At 43.9% G+C, this 21,756-nt stretch overlaps 1 protein-coding gene across 1 annotated transcript in view; it reads right to left on the bottom strand.

The window, feature by feature from the left end:
• MAPRE2 (microtubule associated protein RP/EB family member 2) overlaps window positions 1-18,037 on the bottom strand; it is a 124,874-nt gene extending 106,837 nt beyond the window's left edge. Inside the window, exon 1 of the mRNA XM_080920194.1 lies at window positions 18,006-18,037. The gene's annotated coding sequence lies outside the window, so the exon portion shown is untranslated. The remainder of the gene's footprint in view (window positions 1-18,005) is intronic.
• Between the last annotated feature and the right edge of the window lie 3,719 nt (window positions 18,038-21,756).

Below are 21,756 nucleotides of genomic sequence, written 5' to 3'. Positions count from 1 at the left end.
TTTGACTTCATGCCCTCTTATAACTTGCCCTCATTTCAGCTGGCCAATGTCCCCAGACGTAGGCTGTGCCATTTAATCTTCAGCTGCCTGGTACCCAGTGGTATCAGGTGTCCTCCCCTGTGCCCACCTAGCTCTCTGCCCTTCTGCCTTACCTAAATGCGTTTTTATTGTTATTTATTTTACCCATTTCCAATTTTTTTCTTCAACTACTGTTCAATTTTGATATCCCAGATATTCCTTCTTTCTCAGAGACAAAATGTTTCTCCTAGTTCAAAATTTGCATTTCTGTCTGCTTCACCTGGGAAGAAGTTCTTAATTTTGATAAAGACCATTTTATCTCATTTCTTTCAACAGACTAGAATTCTGATGTCAAAACTAAAAATATTTGCTAGACCCTGGATCCCAAAGATTTCCTCCTTGTTTACCTATGTCTTTTTTTCCCCCTAAGCAGTTTCTAAGATGTATCAAAGGACTGGCCTTTTTAAAAAAATGTATCTATATTTATGTGTATGTGTGATCGAACTCAGAACCCCTGGAAGAACACACCCAGTACTCTTAACCGCTGAACCTTCTCTCCAGCCCAAAAGGCACAGATTTTGCTAAAAGCAACCTAAATGAACTGTGCAAGAGTTTCCTTGATGAATAATTTAAAGTTTTCTCTGATGTAATCTTCCTACACTTCCATTTTCCATTTTTTTATGTGCATGAGTGTTTTGCCGGCATGGATGTTTGTGCAGCATGGGAATGTCTGGTTCCATGCAGGTCAGAAAAGGGTCTTGGATCTCCCAGAACTGGCGTTAAAGAGAGTAGTGAGCCACAGTAAGGATGCGGGGAACCCCATCTAGGTCCTATGTAAGAACAGCAAGTGCTCTTAACCTCTGAGTCATCTCTCCAGCCTCCAGTCCATCCAATTCTTCATCAAAATTCTAAACATTGATACAGATGCATGCAGTGAAAGCCGGAAGTGAGTTCCAAATACCAGCTTGATACTTCATGCATTTTGATGAATCTAGATTCTCTGAAGTTTACCCTGAGCAGGAATCCCCCTGAAGCCCACATCTATCTGCATAGGAATAGAATTTGTCTTCTCTCCTGGATTTTTTGGACAACGCAAGGTGGTCTATTTTTAAACCTGACTATAGCATGTCCCTCATTTTATCCTTCATACAGCCTGTGCTTTCTGTCATTTTGAGCACCAGGCAACTCTTCTTCAGAAGCAGGCAGCAATAAGCCAGAACTGCTTTCTATGATTTCTTTTTAATTAAAAAAAAATGTTAGGATACAAATCATGGCAGGATCAAGCAGAGCGCATTTTCTGTTTCATAGAAGTCTACTCTCTAGATGTTTCCAATCCTCTGTTTTCAAACATCTCAGAATTCCAGCATCTTACGTACAAGGTATGGCACAGAATACCTGTTTCACCTAGGAAGATTTCTCCACCCTGAACTCATACAATTGCTGTCTTTATGCCTAGCCACAAAACAGTAGGAACATAAGATCTATCAGGAGGAAACATGGATGCAAAAGTATCTCCAATCATGCATGCCACTGGATAATTTATTATTCTTTCTGCTCTGTAGCTGGCCAGTATACCCTCTGATCTACAGGAGGTGAAATCCTTCTGTTCCTAGATACAGCACCAGGCCTCCCCAGTTGCCCCCAGCTTTTTCAAGAAGGTGTCACAGCTGAGGCCTGAGCCTAGGTTTCCTCTCAGGGCTTGGCTTAGCCTTCCCAGGTCTCCAGAATGAGTTGTATCCTGAATTCCAAACTCCCTACTCCATTCTGAGATACTGAATGGCTCCAGCTGCAGATCCTATTCTATCCTGTGGGCCGTCCATCACTTCCTAGGAACAGGGCATCTTATTAACAGAGAGGCACATGCTATTAATCCTGAGACTGATCTTGCTTGATACCAGCTTCCAGCAAGCACCAACATCAATTAGCGGTCTTGAGCTAGGATTGTGGCCTCTCCAGGGGCAGCCTAGGGCTGCTCACTGCCGGGAAACACGGGGCTCAGCACACACCAGAGAAACCAAAAACCAGTGAGGGAGGGCATGTGCTGGCAAAGGAGGTCAGGTTACATGGGGGCTTGGATATCAAGTCTGGCATGACTCACTCTCCTTAAGAAAGACAAATTGCCGAATGATCCATGCTGTGTATTTAAGGACTTTAAAACATATTGCCTGATGATAAGGGATTTGGGTAGTATATGCTGAAGTTTATGCGTGGTAATGGTGGTATAAACTTCTCAGGGCTACATGCTTTGGTTTCCATACACTGAAAGGACAATCCCAAGTGATAGCTACAAATTTGGCTCCTTTTCTTCCGAGCACAACATAACCATCTCTTTTTGGAATCCTTATTTCTCCATCTGTTACTTCCCATGTGAACCAGAACAAAAATAATTTTTAAGATTGCCCCTTTCTATTTTAGGTTTTTTTTTTTTTTTTTTTTTTTTTTTTTTTTTTTTTTTAAGGGAGTGGTACTAAGAAAGCGAAATTCTTCAAAAACCAGAACAAAAAGTGTTCCCCCAAACACAAAAGCAAACAAAAAACACACCAAAACACCAAGGCAAACTACATCCATAAGAAATATTGCATGCATTGTAAGCCAAGCCTTTATCCATGTTTAGTCACATGTCCCTGGGAAAGCGGTAAGTAGAGAATAGCCCTTTGCTGTGCGTGGGGTTGACACCAAGTACAGCGAAGCAGGAAAGTTGTTCGGAGAGCTTCAGTTTCATGTTCCCACCAGAGCTTAGGATACAAACAGTGTTTGAGACATGGTGGAAACTTAAGACACGCTTTCCATGTGTCCCGACTTTGTCGTCTGTTATTCTCCTGGCCCACCAAGGAAGCAGCATATTAAAAGCGTTACAGGGCTTTGATAGGGTGACAGGGATGTCAGGACACTGGTGTTCAGGGGGCATGATCTCCCTCAAAACATGGGTGACTTCACCTTTTGCTTTGTGCTTCGTGAAAAATCTTTTAAGACTCTCATTTTAATCCATAATATTTTCAGAGTCTGTGAAATGTGTTAGTAAGTGACTGGAGCTGTGGAAATGTTGGCATAGCGTCCGGACATAAGTTTCCTGTCTAAGCCCATGTGCAGAGCCCAGGACTGCTCTTAGAGCCTCTGCTGTGGGCTTTGTTTTGGAGAGGAATCTACATTTGAGATCCTTTGAATGGAGGATGGATGGTGAACTCCATCTGACTAGGAAATACTCTAGGATGTGCCACGGGTGAAGCTCCAATCACACTCTCAGTGAGATGCTGTTTAAAGGAGGAAATCCCACCACAATGTCCACTGTGGAAACATTTGCATGTGCATGTATGCTGACATGTGGGTGGACTTGTGTGTTCACATGTCTGTGGGATGAAGAGGTCAACCTGAAGTGTTGTCATATTTCAGCTACTATCCCTCTTCTTTCTTTGAGATGGTGACATTTCTCTTTAACCTGAAATTCACTGAATAGGTTAAATCTAATAGATCCACGAGACCCAGAAATTCTCTGGTCTCTGACTCCCAATACTGGGATTAAAAGCTTGAATATTACCATTTTGGGGGTTCTTAGGTAGTTTCTGGGGATTGAACCCAGGTCTATATGTGATTGAGTGTCTCACCAGCCCTACTTGGAGTTTTGTTTTGTTTTTTAAAGAAACTTTCTCCCATTATATCTATTGATTTTTTATATAATTTTTCTTCATGATTTATGTGTCTGAGTGTGTTGTCTTATGCATGTCATGTATATAGCAGTGCTTATGGTGAGAAGCAAGCACGGGGTCCTTTGGAACTAGAGTTATGGGTGTTGTGATCCACTATGTGGGTGCCAGAAACCAGACATGGTTTATTCTTTTGTGAGGCCAGGTTGTGGTGTGTAATCTGCATTAGCTTGGAAGTTGCTGTATAGACTAGGCTGCCTTCCAAATTATAGTGATCTTCCTGCCTCTGCTTCCTGAGTGTTGGGATTATAGGCAAGTGTTACATCTGGCTACTGTAAAAATTTGCAAAATTTTAAGTATTAGCTTTCAAATCATAACTTCCCTGCTGCCCCCTCAGAGAATCTCCTGGATGCCTTTTGGTAAGAGTTTTTCTCTCCTTTGTGACATTCCTGTAGGAACATTCTTGGGCTCTAACTTGTAGACACAAATTCTGACTCAGCGTTTCTTCACTTTCCCCATCATTTTCTCTCGAACCTACTCACCTCCACCTTCAAGAAGCCCCTTTAGACACTAATCCAATGGCCATTTCTTTTGCACCCCCAAGGATACTGTGCTAAGCCAGGGTTCTCAAACAATGAGTTTCGATCCTAGGGTGTGTGTCACATGTCAGATATCTTGCATATGAGATATCTATATTACAATCCACAACAGTAACAAAATTATAGTAATGAAGCAGAAATGAAATAGTTTTATAGTTGGAAGTCAACACGATGTGAGGGTATTAAAGGGTCGCAGCATTAGGAAGGATGAGAACCGCTGCTCTAAGGAATAAGGTGTTAGGGGTGAGGTCTTCATCTCCACAGAGAGCACATGCTAGAATCCCACTGGGCATCCCTACACTGTGGCCAGCTCCTATGAGCTCAATACTGTGTTGAGAAGTAGGTAGGGACACAGGTATGAATAAGGTATGATTTCCTACACTGCACACTTCAGAACAAGCTGCAGGATGCTTCTTTCTATGAAAGAAAGAGTGCTTTGTGGATTTTACTGTTCAGGAGGAGAAACCAAATCATACAGAGAGCCAATAGCTGATACGTCTGCAGCTGTGCAAATGTCGGCCTCCTGGTTCCTAACCACATGTTTCGTGCAAGTTCATCCTGACCCTGCTCCCCTTTCCTTGTGTTACACTTCCTGTGCCCCTTATAATTTAAAATTAGCTTTATGTATGGCAGCAGTTAACAGGACACCAGCTTCTCAGGTTTATATTTTTTTAATATAAGGTTCCTATCTTTCCATTTGTCCCTCAGTCACTGGACACACTCGAGTCAATTGACACCACGTTAGGACAGCTACTGTGCACCAGGTGCTTTGTTAATACATTGCATCATAAAGTTCTTTTCCTTCCAAATCCCAGGAGGGGTATGCTTCTCCATGTCTTACAGATGCAAGAACTGAGGCTGTGGCAGGGTTGAGCCCAAGCCAATGTTTGTCAGCCTGTGCAGCTGCAGGTTTTGCTACCACTATACAAATCTGTCATATGCCAGGCACCATGCTAGATGAAGAAGATCTACACAGTGTGGCCAGAAGATTTATAGGCTGGTTAGGTGGCAGTCTTAGAACTATACTTATTATACTAGTAATACTACTATTACTACTAATAATAATCCAAGGCCTGTGACTGTATTGCTACTGACAGGGAGAGTGAGGACATAAAGGGGAAGATTTATCACTGCCACTGACTTGACTAGTGTGCAGGGTATGATTGCTACTGTCTTGACTACTGTGCAGGGTGTGACTTCTCCTGTCTTGACTACCGTGCAGGGTGTATAAGTCATTGTGTTTTTCACTCTGGGAAGTGAGTATCTTGCCTCTCAATCTCTGCTAAGATGGTACTCAGACTTTATGATTCACTGGGCAATCTTGTTAAAAGATGCAGATTGTGAGTCAGTAGCAATGGGTAGGTGTGGGAGGCTAGTATTTATCCCCTTTTAAAAAGCTTCCAGGTGACTCTGATGCTGTTGGTCTGAGGACCACCCCTAGAATTGCAAGGTACACGCCTTCTCTCCCTTCTCTCAGGGCTTTTTCCAAAACCTGCTACTATGGCAACCTAACGCACTTAGCCAGATGGCCCATTCACTCAGCTGATCCTTATTCGAGCACATCCATTCATAGTTGAGACTCTGCAATGAACCAAAGTAAAACTAAGGTGGAAAGTCCATTCTGGGGCATTAGTGTGCTGTCACTGTCCTTGTCCTGTCACACCTCTGATCCTTCAGGATAAAGGATTTGTCCAGCTCTTAGGTCCTTAGGGAATGCCCTCTTTATGGACTCAATTAGTCACTCAATTACTCTGCAAATGCACTGAGATTGATTACAATAAACTTTGATTATTTCCCCTCTGCTGATCAGAATGGATAGCTCTGGTTCTCATTATATGAGTACCTTCAGTGAAATAATTGTTATTTTTCTTGGGCACGTCTGTGTGCATGCATATGTATGCCCATGTGCATGTATGTGTGGAGGGCAGAGGCTGTCATGTGTGTCTTCCTTCATGCTTTACCTTATTCATTTATTCTTAAGACAAGGTTTATTATTGAACTAATTTATTTACACTGGCTAGCCAATAAGCCTCAGGACATCCCTCCCCTCCCCCATTTCTTCGACCCCAGTTCTAGGCTTACAGGCATGTGCGGTTCTGGGTCCTGGGTGTTTGTTTTTGAGGGTGAGGGAAATCTAAATTGTGGTCCTAATGCTTGTGAGGCAAACACTTGCAATTGAGTCATTTCTTTAGCCCTACTTTTATTTGTCTGAACAATGGAGACTTTAAGCCAGCACACAGACATCCACTGTGTTTGAGAGATGGGAGCGTGGTCATGTGATTTGCTGCTCCATCTGAAGCACACAATAAACTAGAGCCTTAAATCTTGCCCCCGTTGTTTCCAAGCCAGTTGTACTGAGGCTGTCCACATGTCTGTCCTGAGATGACACCATCAGTTTTCCCCAAAGCACCTAACTCCAAACACCTGAGACAGCCTGCAGTTTCAGCCATGTTGCTAAACAGCTCATCATGCCCTCTCTTGATGCACTGGGATTGGAGACAGAGAAGTGTCTACAAATTCCAGAAGGCCAAGGGACCCTGTCCATGGTGAACTCAAACCATCTACATCTCTTCAGTGTGAACTGTTAAGGATCTTTCTGAGAGAAACAGGAGGTCCTTGGAGGTTGGATCACTGCTATAGTTCAGTAACTTTATGGGTTAAGAAGACTTCTGAATCCCTGAGAATCCAGCTATGATCGATAACCCTGTCTGATAGAAACATTGGAACCACAGTAAAGATCCCTGGCTTCAATTTTTCCCCAATTATGTGACTTTAGGCAATGCTATTTACGTTCTGGGCTTTTGTGTTTATAACTTTCTATAAAGTGTGTCTACATAAAAATTGCTGCTGTTCATAAAAAGTCCTTAGCTACCATAAACATTTACATAAGCAGAAAGACAATGTTATGATCATTATTCGACAATTGACATGCTGGAAAAATAGCTCAGTTAGTAAAGTACTTGCTTTGAAAGATTAAAGAGCTGAGACCCAACTGTAGAACCCACATAGGAAGCTGGGTGTGTCACTGCATAACTATAATCCCAGTGCTGAAGGGGCAGAGACAGTCATGTCCCCAGGCTTGCTGGCCACCAAGAGAGACCCTGTTTCAAACAAACAAACAAGCAAACAAACCCTCCAGTCAACAGCCACAAAGTGGGTGTGGCCTGAGGAGGCAGGTTGTCCTCTGCCCTCCAATGTGAACTCACATCACAAATGCACCCACACACACCTACACACACACACACACACACACACACACACACACACACACATGCATATACACATATGTGTGCACAAAACACCCAACCAACCACCCCTGAATTTGAACACTCTCTTTGAACACTGGATCAGAGTGTTGCAGAGTCAGAAGCAATCAATAACAATTAGCGGCAGGAAAGCCCAGTAACTAAAACACATCAAGGGAATCCCTTTAAAAACTTTTCCTTCAGCAGACATTGAACCCCAAAATTTCCACAGACTAGGAGATCTAAGCTATATGGCTAGCCCCACAACATCCTATCTTAAGGGATCTAAGACAGCTTGACAGAAGGGACCCTAATAAATCCCAGAGAAGGATCCTTACTGCCTTTTCTCAAGGTGCATTGGAGTTAGGCAAGCTAAGATCAAGCACCATAACAGCAAGATATAAACTAAACTCCATTAAAAAAATAATCAACAATAAGGCAAAAACATCTTAGAAACTTCCCAGCTGTTCACACATTCCTGCCCATGAACTGGTTCCCATGAATGGTCACCACTGGTCCTCCGTTATCAATCAACTTAGAAGTAAAGACACCATCGATAATAACTTGCCGAAGGTGTTTGTTTGTGCCATGCAAAACCATGGCAACTTCTAGGCCATTATAGTAGAAAATTCTCCATGGCTGTCTTTATCTGGAAGAAAAGGAGGGCACATGAAATGATCCCCCTAAGTCCCCTGCAGCTTCCAAACACTTTGGCTTAGCACAAACCGTGCAAAGTATATGATTCACGGAGCTGTGGACGGACCCCGAGACCCTCCGCTGTTCATCTGAGACAGGTTAACACAACCAGCTCTGACTGAGCCCAGCAGAAGTGGCAAAGTGTCCTGGACCAGCTGACAGTGCAGTGGCACCATGGTCCTGGGAAGGAAAGGATGGCTTGTCCTATGTCCCTGGACATTAACTTTCAGGTCTCTGGACCACTGTCTTCCCTCTTCTTCAGCAAGCTATTATAGATGTCCTTTTCTGCTGGTCGGAGACGGTAGTGACAGGGTCTTTATTTCTAGGCCCAGCTGATGGATGAGGGAGGACCCAGTGGTGACCATTCATGGGAACCAGTTGCATAGGCAGGAATGTGTGAACAGCTGAGGAGTTTCTAAGAAGAGGTTTTTGCTTTATTGTTGATTAACTATCTTTTTTAATGGCGTCTCACCGTGTAACCCAGGCTGGCCTGGAATGTACTATGTAGCCCAGGCTGGCTTAGAACACATGATATTGCTTCAATCTCCCTAGTTGGAGTTAAGGTGTATGACACCACATCTGCCTGCGAGTGGATGGCTTTAGTATTAATGTATATGCTGTGCCAGAAATCTTACTCCTTTAGGCTTCTGAGGAGCTGGCATGGAACTCTAAATAAATTAAATTATTAGATAGTTGAACTCACTGTTACTGCTAAATATTCCAGTATAACTAAATAATTCAACTCCTTGGCAGATTATTAAAGCTACATGTTTTCCTTGAGCTTAGAAATTAATTTATGGATCCCTCAAAGGAAAGAACATATGGCTTGTGATGTTTTACTGTAAAAATGACTTATTAGCCACCTTTCAGAGCACAGAGATATTTTGTGAACCGAGGACAGGTAAAGGCATGAGGCTATCATTTCCTGATAGGACTAGAGCCCCCCAGCAGTGCACTGAGCTGTCTGGAGTTGCACATTATACACAGTTCAAACAAGAACAGTTAAAACATGTCTCCTGACCACTGGCTCGAACTGCCTTACAGTGACTAAGAAAAACAGATGGAATGGTCTTCTATCTGACGTGAGTAAATTCTGAAGCAAGACCGTTGTTTAGAGTTAACTTTTGAGCAAAGAAGGCTAGGTAGGAATGGCCCTTTCTGATCCTAACTCTTGCTTTCTATAGGGCACTTTAGTAGATGTCCCCCTTTCCTTGTTGGCAATCACTTCTATAATTCTCCTTGTTGTCAGTAGTTGTTTTAATTTTAAAAATCTCTAGCACCCTCACTTAGGATCAGCAACCACAATTTCAGAGAGGTAGAAAGTTAACTCTAACAGCAAACTCAACAACCTCCCCTACCCCAAAGTGGCCAGTTAAGAATTTCTTTCCCTTGGGATGAGCCCTTAGCCCCATGGGAAAAGATGACTCAGGTGAGCTCAGCTTGATGTTTCCAGACACAGAACGAAATCCTTCTTCCTACTCAAGCTGATGGCTCACCTGCATCTGATTGCCTAACATGCCACACTCAGAGGTGTCGAGATGTTCCCAACCCCACCCAAGGTCCTGGGTCTGAGCAAATTACCCTGAAGAGTGTTACCACACATCGACAGGATAAAGTTGAGGCCAGAAAGAAAACCTAATGTACTCTTCTCTAGAGGTGGCAAAGCCAGACTCAGATGCAGATCGGGCAGCAGCTTGTGTCCATGGTGATAGATAGGGATAGCAACAGACTCTGAAGGAGGAGAGGCCACAGATGCTGGAATATATTACACTACTTTTCATCTGTGTGGTTGATTGTGAGTGAAGTTAGTAAGTAGTACCAGGAGGCCCCGGTTCCTTTTAAATAAGATAAACAATAGCTCTGGCTAACGGATGGTTCTTGTTTGGGGCACTGATTCTAAAGCCCCAACTGTACCTTCACTACTCAAAACAGGGGCTGATCTTCCCTGGCCTTGCCAAATTGTCTGTCCCCACAAAAAAAAAAAAAAAAAAAAAAAAAAAAACCCGAAAAACAAAAAACAAGTTATAGAATACTCTTTTGTTGCTTAGTGATTTTTATAGTTTAGGCATGTGTATGTATGTGTATGTATTTGCATGTATGTGTGTGTATGTGTGCATGTGCATGTGTTGTCTGTATGAATTTGTGTATCACACATGTACAAATGCCTACAGAGACTGGAATAAAGTATTGGATCTCCTGGAACCAGAGTTACAGGCAGTTGTGAACTACCAAATGTGGTTGCTGGGAACCAAACCTGGGTCCTCTGCAAGAGCAGCAAGTGCTCTTGACTGCTGAGCCATCTCTCCTAGCCTTAAGTCTGATGTAAAATTACTTCTGACGACCTAGGATGAGGGAAAGGAAACCCCAGGGTGAGGCTCTTTAAATGCAGGGTCGGGTAGATGGTGCTTATCACAGCTAAGAGGCAGAAAATGAGGAAGAAAGTCAAGGTCTGAGATTTTTAAGGATATAAAATGTGTAGGTTTTTATACAGGGAAAGATATATGTTTCAGGATGAGAACAGCCTTGTGTCTGTTATGCATTCTCTGTGTACCTTTGCAGCCCCTAGGTTCTAGAGCTTAGGAGGTGTACTCAGCCTTTTGTTGGACAACCTTATGTGTACATCTCTCCCTTAACACCCATCCAAAACCGCCAACTTGTAACATTCACGTCGGCCTAAGACCATTCCTCAGTGGTACTGGGATTTAACAAGCATTGATATTTTAGACAGAATTTTATATATTATTTATTTTTAGACTATTTTAAACTAGCAAGATTTTCAAATGGTTATAACATAGGCCTTACCCAGTTAGAATGGGGGGTCTGGATTAGCAGGTGGAGGCAGTGGTTAGGGGCTAGGATGTGCTTCTTAGAACCCAATTTTAAAAAGGTTAATGTCTCTAATGGATCACCAGGGATGTTACTGAAAGGCAGGTTCTCAGTTAAGACAGGAAGACTAGTGGGGAATCAACTTGGGAGTCAGTAATCCTTACAACAGCTCTATTAGCAACCCTACTGGGGGTAAATGCATTTATGACTTTGAGTTTTGTTTTTAGAAATAACTTGGCTCATGCCAGTTACCCCAGATTTTACAATAACACTTGGTTGAACTTAGAGAAGAAAAGGACACCATGTTTCATGAGTGGTAGGGATGAAGGGGACTCCAGCCATTCAGACTGTGGCTCTGTTTGAAGTGAAACTCATTTGCAAATTCATTTGTGGCAATGACAAGTCATCCAGAGGAGGAAGTCCCCTGACTGAAGGACATCAGGAAACAAGATGCTGAGACAATGCAGTTACTCTTTCCAATCCTAGTCAGTAGTAATCAGTCCAGCCCTATTGGAGGGGTTCATAGGAATTTCTGGATCAACATATTATCTATCTTCGAATTTGCAAAGTCTAAAGCAATTGTACAGGCCAGGATGTAATGATGTAGTCAGCCTCAGCAGAGTTGTAATGTACGTAGATATTATTTTCTGTTTATTTTCCCCCAGCTTCCCCACCACACTTTAAGTGTATAAATTACTGATGCAAACTATTTATAGCTGAAAAAAAAATCTCAAAATTAGGCCTTCAAATGCTAAAGCAGTAAGTATACATATGCCAAGGTATGCTGGTGCATGCTTGGAGTCTCAGAGCTGGGAGGCAGAGTCAGAAGCAAGCTGCAAGAAGCTTGAGCAGAGCAAGTTTAGGTGGGCCAGGACCACACAGTGAGAGAAGTCCCCACATCTAAAGGACCCAGATCATGAGGGGGCGTGGCTTTACATTTTTCAAGAACTCTAGAATCAAGGACAGGCTGATAGTGTATCCTTTGGGCTTACTTAGCTTTTCTCTTTACAGCTTCCATGTTTAACTGTGTTAGCAGAGTCTACATTATCGAGGAATAAACCGTTGTTACAAAATAAATATACACACAAGGAAACATTAAAAAAATACTATCTTCTGTCTTTAGTGATTATCTGACCTAGATTTAGCAAGGGTTTAAGTGTTAGGTGCTTATTTAGATTGGAGTAAACTGAGTAACTCGGAGAAAGCTAGATGCCTGACTGAAATTTTTGATGTTAACATTCAACAAGTGTTCTAGGCTCTGTGAACAACACATCCTTCATACCACTCCCACTGTGGCAGAGCTGTGCAAAGAAGCCACTGTGAACATGTAAACACACATGAAACATGTAAACACACACATGAAACATGTAAACATACAGGCAGGGAATAGTCTAATGAAACTTGATTTTGGACCCAAAATTTTGAGTTTTTATGGCATTTTCAGGGGTCTCTAGATACTTTAATTTTTTTTTTCAATTATGAGAAGCCATAAAGATTAATCATGATCTGGAGAGTTAGTTCAGTGGTAAAGAGCACTGACTGTTCTTCCAGAGGTCCTGAGTTCAAATCCCAGCAACCAGATGGTGACTCACATTTATAATAAGATCTGATGCCCTCTTCTGTGTCTGAAGACAAGTACAGTGTACTTATATATAATAAATAAATATTTAAAAAATTAATCATATAAAAGCAGATGGTGGGCCATAGCCTGTGGATCCCTGAATGACATGAAACTGTGAATTTAGGTTCATTTCTATCTCTGCATCAGGGCATAGAATTGGCCAGCAGTAATTATGTGACTTTTTTTTTTTCAAATAGAATTTGTGTTTTGAGAATTTCACACAATGTATTTTTATCATATTCTTTCCATTTCCCATCTCTTCCTAGATCTCTTTTCCCCCACCCAATTTCATATTATCTCTCACTCTTCAAACAAACAAACAAACAACCAGCCTGGTGGTGGCACACTCCTTTATTTCCTCCACTCCAGAGGCAGAGTTAGGCAGATCTCTGAGTTCAAAGCCTGATTTATACATTCAGTTCCAGGACAGTCAGGGCTACACAGAGAAACCCTGTTTTGAAAACCAAACCAAACCAAAATAAAACCAACCAAACAAATATGAAAAGAAAAAAGCAACTATAAACATGAAGTCCATTTTGTGTTGGCCAACTGCTCCTGAGCATGAGGCCTGCCCTGGACTCTGGTTAGTGTATCTAGTGCCACCTGAAGGAGATTAACTCTTTGCCCTCCCAGGAGTTGTCACTTCCAAATGCTCTGTGGCTGAGGTGGGGCTTTATCCCACCTCCTCTCCTCTGGGCTGGGATTTCTGTCTGGTTTGACCTTACGTGGTCTTGTGGGCGCTGTCACAATCTGAGTTCATATGTAAACCTACCCTGTCATGTCTGGAAGATGCTGTTTCCTTAAACAGTCCCCCACTTCTAGCTCTTATAATCTTTCCACCCTAAGCATTGTAGCTCCCTAATTTCTTATAGATCTCCAAAAATCAGTCAAAATTTTAGAAAGTAGGAATGGCTCTATTTACATCACATCGGCCTTTGGAAAATCCTATAAGCCTTTATTTACTTGTGAGCAGGGAGAACCAGTCAAAATAAAACAGAATTCCTACTTTTAAATATATCGATACACATTTGTATGCACTGGCCATTGAATCCAGGTCCTTGAATGTGCTAAGCGGTGCTTCACCACGAAGCTACATTCATGTTCTATTTTAGGAAGACCAGTAGGCAGATGAGAATAGAAGCCGGTTAACCATTAACCTACTGAACACACTATTGTGAACCCACTCCTGACTAATGAATTCCTTAAGGCACTTACAGTTGGACAGGCTCTTTTCCTATGAGAGTGAGCTTCTGCGAAATGAACCTTTGATCCATGAGTGTGACCCCAGCATCCTAACAGTTACAGTTTATGCTCAAAGCACACTGTTACTCAAAGAAGCTTACTGAAGACATTAGCTGTCATTTTATAGCTGTTCCAGAGCTACAAGAAGACTTTGGCTTCTATACACCCAGATTATAGAACGTGGAATGTAACGAAGCTGACGGCACGTAGGAGGTATTGTTTCCCAGTGATCTTATCGCCTTCTGATAGTCTTGAGAACAAACAAGCAGCATGTCTAAGACAAAGCCTGGCTGAAGTATAGGGCCATAAAGGTCTACAGAGAATGCACAGTCCCAAGCAGTGCATATGGCCGCCGTAACACAGGTACAAGGGATCCAGTGCCCACTGTGTATCAGGCGATGCTGGTCCCAAAGGAAACTGAGAAAGGGGGGAGAAAGCATCCTGTAAGTGGCATGCAGAGTGACAGTGACATACTGAGAGGGGAGTCAGGAGAGGAGAGGGACAGTAACAAAAACAGAGAAAATAAGTATATTTAATGCAATATCTGACAGTCATCCTTTGGGACTAGTTCATATTTATTTATTTATTGACAGGCCCTCACTAAAAGTGTAGGCTGGCTCAAACCCCAGGGCTATCCTCCTAGATCAGCCTCAAAGTACTAGGATTTCAGAGGTGAGCCTGGCCTATGATTTTTTATTTATTTTTTTGCCAACTTTAAAAAAATTAGCATGTAATTTTAAAAATTAAAGTTAGCCTACAGGCTGGAGAGATGGCTCAGTGGTTAAGAGCACTGGCTGCTCTTCCTGAGGTCCCGAGTTTAAATCCCAGCAACCACATGGTGACTCACAACCATCTGTAATAAGATCTGATGCCCTCTTCTGATGTGTCTGAAGACAGCTACAGTGTACTTACATATAATAAATAAATTAACTAAAATAAATGAATAAATAGATAAATAAAGTTAGTCTACAAAGTAGTGAGTTTCCTTTGTGGCATTTTTATACCTACTTTGTTCTTTTTGGTCCTCTCTTCTGACCTCCTTCCTTTCCTTCCCATAGCATCCTCTACATCTCCAGAAGACCCTCCTGTTCTTATGCCCCACATAGGCTACTATACTTTCCCTCCCTCTCTTTACGTATTTTTCTTACACTCTCATGGTCACCTTTCTAATGTGACGATCCCCCACATACACACAAACATATAAAAATTAAAGTCTAGGATCTGTAGATGAGAGGAAAAATGTGAAACTTGTCTTTTTTTGACTTTCTAAGTCTGAATTGTATAGGTTGAACAGCTAGGAGCTTGGAATGTGTGTGGCTCAGCACACTCTAGGTTCAACCCCCTATGTGTATAGGTGTACTCAAGTAATACACACACACACACACACACACACAGAGAGAGAGAGAGAGAGAGAGAGAAAGAGAGAGACAGAGACAGAGACAGAGAGAGACAGAGGAAGAGAAGTTTGATCAACAGCAACTAAAATTTCATATAAAATTTAGGTATAGCCATTTCTATGTAAGCAGCTTATCAAAATCAGCCCTGAACATATCAAATAGTCTATGGCACTTTAAAAAACTTAAAAAGTGTACACACTGCAAATTCCTTCTCTCTATTTCTTGTACCCGATATAACCCAAACTACTATACACTTTCCCGAGAACCTTTTAAAATGTGCCATCCACCAAGGAAAGGACAGGCTGTCTAGTTGCCTTCAGTGTCCCTGCTAACAGCAGCTTGTATTATTCAAAGCAGGTAGGACTGGGTGTTGGAAGAGGGAGAGGCTTCGACAAGCAAACATCCTGGTCAGATACTAAGATGTGCTTTCAAAGGAGTGGAGTGTGTGCCGGTCAATAAAGACAAGCCATAATGACTTCCTACTCACTGGGCAGGCGCTGGAGCGCAGCCTGCTGACTCACCAGGCTGCTTATGCTTTATTTCTGCTGGGTTTCCCTGCTGCCTGCTACACATGCGTCATGACCAGAACGTAAGTTTCTATCTGTCTCCCTTAACAACAGTGCACACACTAGGCATGGGCAGTGAGCTTCCAAACAGCCAGCAATAACCAGACCCTAGACAGGGAAGGGGAAAATGTTGTAGGGAGCTGTCACAACCTGCCAGGCTTCCAGATGACAGTCGCCTGCCCTACAGTGTGAGTCACTGGCACCCCAGTTTCAGTGTCTTCTCTCTCTTTCTCACCCACTCAAGTAGTTAAAGTAGCTTCTTGTCTCACAACCATGTTGCTGTTAACAAAGTGGTTCTCAACTTGCTATGTAGTGGAATCACCTGGAGGTTTTAATACTAATAATGCCGAGTTCTCTCTCCACCCCCAGCAACAATCCGACTTAAACGGTTTAGGATGGGATGTAGAGACCAGGAATTCCCAAATTCTCCACAGGTGATTCTGTGACGAAGCCTAGTTTGGAAACCAGAGCTTCGAAGCAGCATCGTTTGCCCATGTGAAGGAAGCTTTCTTGTGAAGCTTACCCAAAGACCACCCCTTTTCAGAGATCATCTGCAAGGGATGTTTAGCTTGGTAGGCAAAAGTGACAGCGAAGCGACTTGTTTCCTAGTGGGACGCTGCCTGGCGAGCACCCCACCCCCTATCCTTGCTTGCTAAAATCTAGTGTTCAAAAGAAGCACCCCACTTTACCTTTCTGATTACCCGTTGATCTCTGATCTGCTTCATCCTAGCGTCTTGTTCCGCCAAGTCGCACCCCGCGGTCCCCTCAGATTAGAAGCCGGTTCCCCAGAGCTCACGCAAGACTGGCCTCTCTTGCACCTAAGCTTGGGCAGAGCCTCCGCCCCGCACAGCCTGGCCCCGGGGCAGATACTTATGCTAATCAAGAAAGTTCCTGCGACTCCTTCCCTCCTCGCACGCGGGCATGCGCGGTGTGGGCATTCACTTAACCCTTGATTTTTGCCCTGACCCCTCTGTAGTGTTTTTGGCATTATCTTTTTGCTTAGTGGGTCCAGATCACTTCCTTTCTTTTCTTTTATTGTTTTTTTCCCCCTAGGGAAGGCTTGGACCTGAGGAGGTGGTGAACACCCGCTGTGAGTAGGGGGCGGAAGTAGGGCCCGCAGGACCGTCTGTGCCGAGATGAAGGGACAACTAATGTTCGGAATATTAATTACTCAGCGCGCCATTGGTCCAATGGGGACTAACAGAAGGGGACTGGAGGTTAAGACAAAGGCTCCTGGTCCAATGGCTGCTGTCCCTTTCCTCCAAGGCTGCAGCTGCGCCTTTGACACTGGCTAGGCAAAGTAACTCTAGGGGTGACCTGACCCTTTCTCTCTTTCAGAAGTCCGCGTTGCCTAACGCTCAGGTTCAGAGCAGAGGGTCTTTTTGAGTCCACCCCTCTTTCTAAGCTTTTACAGCATCACTTCTGGCTTCGGCGCAGCACTTGGAAGGGTAGACCGAAGAATGCTCCTCTAAACCAGTGTAGTGGTCTTCTAGTAGCGCTCTCTCTGCGGGTGTTGCCTGCCAAACAACCCAGGAGCAGACAAACAACCCACTTTCCTTGCCACACGCCCGGATCCAGGAGTGATCGGTCCCAGTCGTGAGACCCCTGTCTCTGCACAGGGCACACTAGAGGCGGCCCCAGAGTTTGGGGATTCGGGAACACACTCCAGACGGTGGGCGGGCGCCGCACTTCTAGATCTGCCCCCAAAGTGCGCAGCTTCTAGCAGCTCCGGAGCCTCTCGTCCCGGTTGGTGTCCCAGTCCTCTAGCAGAAGGGGCCCAGCACTGGAGGCTCCCACCTACAAGTCCCCTTCTCCTAGATGTCCCCAGCCTTCACTCTTCGGCCAGTGCACTTTGTGTCTGCCAGCGTGGCAGCCCTCACTACCTTTATTTTCCACTGGTGTACCGCTCTAGCCCCCCACCTCCCCCCAAAGACAGGGACGACCCGTAGGAGCCCAGCTGCGCGCACACCCGAGGCTGGATAACTTCTTGATGGGCTTGAAGACCCCGGGATCCTATTGCTCCGCGATCTGCAGACAGCAGACCCAGGCGTGGGTGGGAGAGGCGCGGCCAACGCCCGGCCTGGGAGGGACCGACCCAGGGCAAAGGGTGTCGGGCGCGCTAGGGCTGTACAGCTTTGAACGTACTTGACTCACCTGCTCCGGCGTTGTCGCCTCCTTCTTCTGCTGACAGCTGGGGGCTTTGTTTTCTCCTCCCACTCAGCCGGCCACGCTCCGCCTCCACAGACTCACGTGACTCGTCGTCTGCCACCGTCAGAGTCCACTCGGGAGAGCCCCCTTGGCGCAGCCTCTTCTCCTGGGTGCAGGGTGCAGGTGGAGACCCCAGCTGGGGAGGGGACCCATAGGGACGAGGTGTTCTCTGAGAAACTCTGGGTCAGGCGGGCTAAGCTAGTGAATAAGGGAAAAGTGCCTGGGGAGAAATGGAGAAGGCTGATGTCTGTATCCAGCCAGGAGCAGAAAGGAGGGCAAGGCTTGCAGAAAGCATTCAAAGGTGATGCCCCACCCTGAAGTACCCTCGCCCGGGATCTGCACAGCACCCCTAAACTATTTGCACTCATTCCTGGGACTGGCGGAGAATAAGGGGCAAACTATTTTTTTTTCACGAATATTAATTAAAAGAAGCGTCTCTTAGTCAGTTACCGCGATTAATGACTTAGTATCTACACCGAGCTTCCAAATCTACCTTTTGATTCTGTTGATGTTCGGGTTCTAGCTGGAAAATAGATTTCGGACTGGGGAGGCTTATTCCGGAAGCTGATTGGTGCGGGCACTTGTCCGTCTGGAACAGCAGCAGTTGTTTTTAATGAAATGAACTAAGAAAATGTTCTGGACTCAGTACAGGCTCAGTATCTGCTGCTCTTGGACGTGGTCCCGACCCCTGCTGTTCACAGTCCTCTCTAGTGTCTGACATGGAAACACACTGTGAGACTCCTTCCTTTATTCCCCAGAGAGCAGGGTCAATCTTAGCCTGCTGCCCCTACCCTTCCCTGCTAACTTAGGGGAAGGATGCCTCTCCCCCAGTGCTTGTCAAGTGGAGTCTTTGTAGGGGTTGACTTAGCACAACACTCATTCAACACCTTTCTCGCAGGATTCTCTGGTGACCTTGTTAGGAACCAATTCTGTTTCCAGTGGATCCAGCACTGAGCTGAGATTCGGAGCGGCTAGTGAACTCCGGTGTGATGCAAATGCTTGTTAGAGGATCACACTTTAAAGTACAAGGTTTACAGCACATTCTTTGACACCGGCTAACCCTAGTTGCATCTTCGCTGCCCAACTCTCAAGCTCTAAGACGGGACTGGTGTTAATTATTTCCCGTGTTGCTTTGAGAAAGTGCCAGCAAATGCAACCCAAGGGAGGAGGGGTTTATTTTCCATAGTGCCAAGGAAAGAATGGGGGCAGAAGTGAGACACTGCGGGTGAAGAGGCCCAGAGCAGCCAAAGCTGTCCAGCTGACTCTCTCCTTTTTATTCCGCCTGGAACCACAGCCTTGGGACGGTGCTACCCACATTTAGGGTGTATCTTCCTACCCGGGTTAATTCAGACTCACAGACACGCTCAGAGGTTTGTCTCCTAGGTGATTCTAGATCTTGTCAAGTTGACAATATCAACTACCACAACATATGTTCCCAGCCAGCTCGTTGCAGGTCCAGTGAGAACAAACCAGGATCTATCCTAGTGCCCGGATACCAAAGTTTAGACAGTACGAGCTCATTAGCTGCTGAGGTCATCATAGCAAATGTGAAGCCTAGCACGCTTGCAGAAGAAGTTGGTATTAAAAGGGGCGTAAGAATAGAGTAGCCACCCCACAATGACCATTCCCACAGTACCCCAGACATGTAGATGAGCAGATGTTGGTGAAATGAACAAAAGGTTGGCCACAGAGCAGAGAAAATCATACTTGCTCCAAAAGTTCATTTTTTTTGCTTTAAATCGTGATATATTGGTTCTCGGACATTGAATTAAAAAATCATTTTGCTTTTCATTACAGATAATGCCCAGCTGCCTGTTGGATGGCTCATCTATTTTAATATTGGAGCACATAAATGGATTGTTAAGAAGATGTACATTTTGCCTCCTCATTAAAAACCCTGAAATTCAAATGTAAATGACTTTATTAATGAAGATCCGATATTCTCAGCTCTCAGGATGAATGGGGATGTCATCAGACTTCCCATTCCTTGCCTGTCTTTGTCTTTCTGTGTGCCAAATGGAGGTGTTTCTAATATTAATTATTTCCCTCACTATCAATTCCCTCACATGTTCAATTCATGTCTGAGTTCAGTTTTCATGTCTGGAGGTGGCTTCCGAATCCAGATCTACATCCTTAACTTCTTCCCAAGTCTCCGGCTGCATTTCCAAACACTTACTCTGAATTTCCACCAAATTTCCTGGGAGCCTTTAGTGTGCTCTAAATCCATCTCCTTCCTCTCATAAAATGGATACCTTCTCTGTTTTAAATCAAGATGGCCGCCTGTGTTGGGCAACCCTCTACTAGCAATCTGGCAAATGTGTGGAACAGATGTTGATCATCATCAAGATGGTTGATCTCAATTATCTTCCTTGGAATTTCCTTTAGATTTTGTCTTCAACAATACATCCACAACTCACGTGTGAATGTGACTTTGAGGTGTAATAACTCTATGGGCAGCTGCACTTTGAAGGGGATGGTCAGGGGGAACAGAGCTGGTGAAGGGCTGTGTCCTTCAGGATAGGGCAGGCTGTGCTGCTCTGACAAAATCTTGTCTTCCTAGCCTGCTTCATCTGTTTGCCATTTTCTATGAGCACAGCACAGGAAAGAGCTGCACACCAACCTATGTATGCAAGAGGAATAGGAACATAGGAGGTTTGTGACTGTGGATGATATCAACCACAGGGGTCTATTGAGAGAAAGTTGGGGATAAAACTAAACTGAAAACAGTTGAACTATGAAGGCAGAGGTCAACAGAAATTCCCACTTGGGTGGATACAGTACTGTGTGGCATTTTGGGGGGCTGGGGGTGGCTGTTAATGATACAATATTAGCAAGAAAAATACTTGTCAGTCTAACTGAGGTCCATCAGATCTGTCTACTTCAGGCCCTGGTCATGTGGTCGTCTCTGACAAACTGTCACGGTGGTTCCCCAGATAGCTTATCTACCTGCTGTAAAAGTCACAGGACGGGTCTCTAATATTGATGGCATTCATGATTTCATTTTTTAACTTGGATGAATGTATGTGTGTAAAGAATGAAGTCTTAAAACAAAGGGGGCAGGGCAATCAGGATAAAATTATCCCGGGTCATTCACATGATTGTTTGAACTAGGCCTTTGACCAAGATATTCTGGTTTTGTTTTATGGAACATTATTCCAGAGCCTTTGACAAATGAGGAAAATTTGCCGGTAACAATGTGGCCAAAAGAAAATGGTTTTCAGAAAACTTTGGAGTTTTGCTAAAGGGCTAAGATTGAATCAACTAAATTTGCCACATATTGCTTCCCATACTTGATGCATCATAAGAATAACCAGTAGTGTCTGCTCTAAAGTCTATAATACAGTGTAAGGAGAAGATAACATATGTTCCTGGCTACTGAGTCGTGGTTTTTATTTCTATCTTGTGATGTCTCTAAACACATATGTCAGTGACTGCACTCTATAAAACTATTTCCCCATAAATGTTTTTGTAAAAAATGATCATCCCCAAGATCGACAGCTTCTATACATTTCTACAAATATCTAACACAAGAGACTTTAAAGGAGACACAGTTATTAATTAAGCTGTGAACTTTTTTGCCCAGTCCCTGGCTGATTGATGCTCAACCCCTTGAGTCTATACTAAGTTGTAATGTTGCCTTAGTTATGATTTATAACCTCAGGAGATAATGCCACAGAGAACCACTTATAAATTATTA

Source organism: Micromys minutus, assembly GCF_963924665.1.
Source record: "Micromys minutus genome assembly, chromosome: 8".
Taxonomy (NCBI): Eukaryota; Metazoa; Chordata; class Mammalia; order Rodentia; family Muridae; genus Micromys; species Micromys minutus.
Note: the sequence above shows the minus strand (reverse complement) of the source record. Positions and strands in the feature narration are given on the sequence as shown.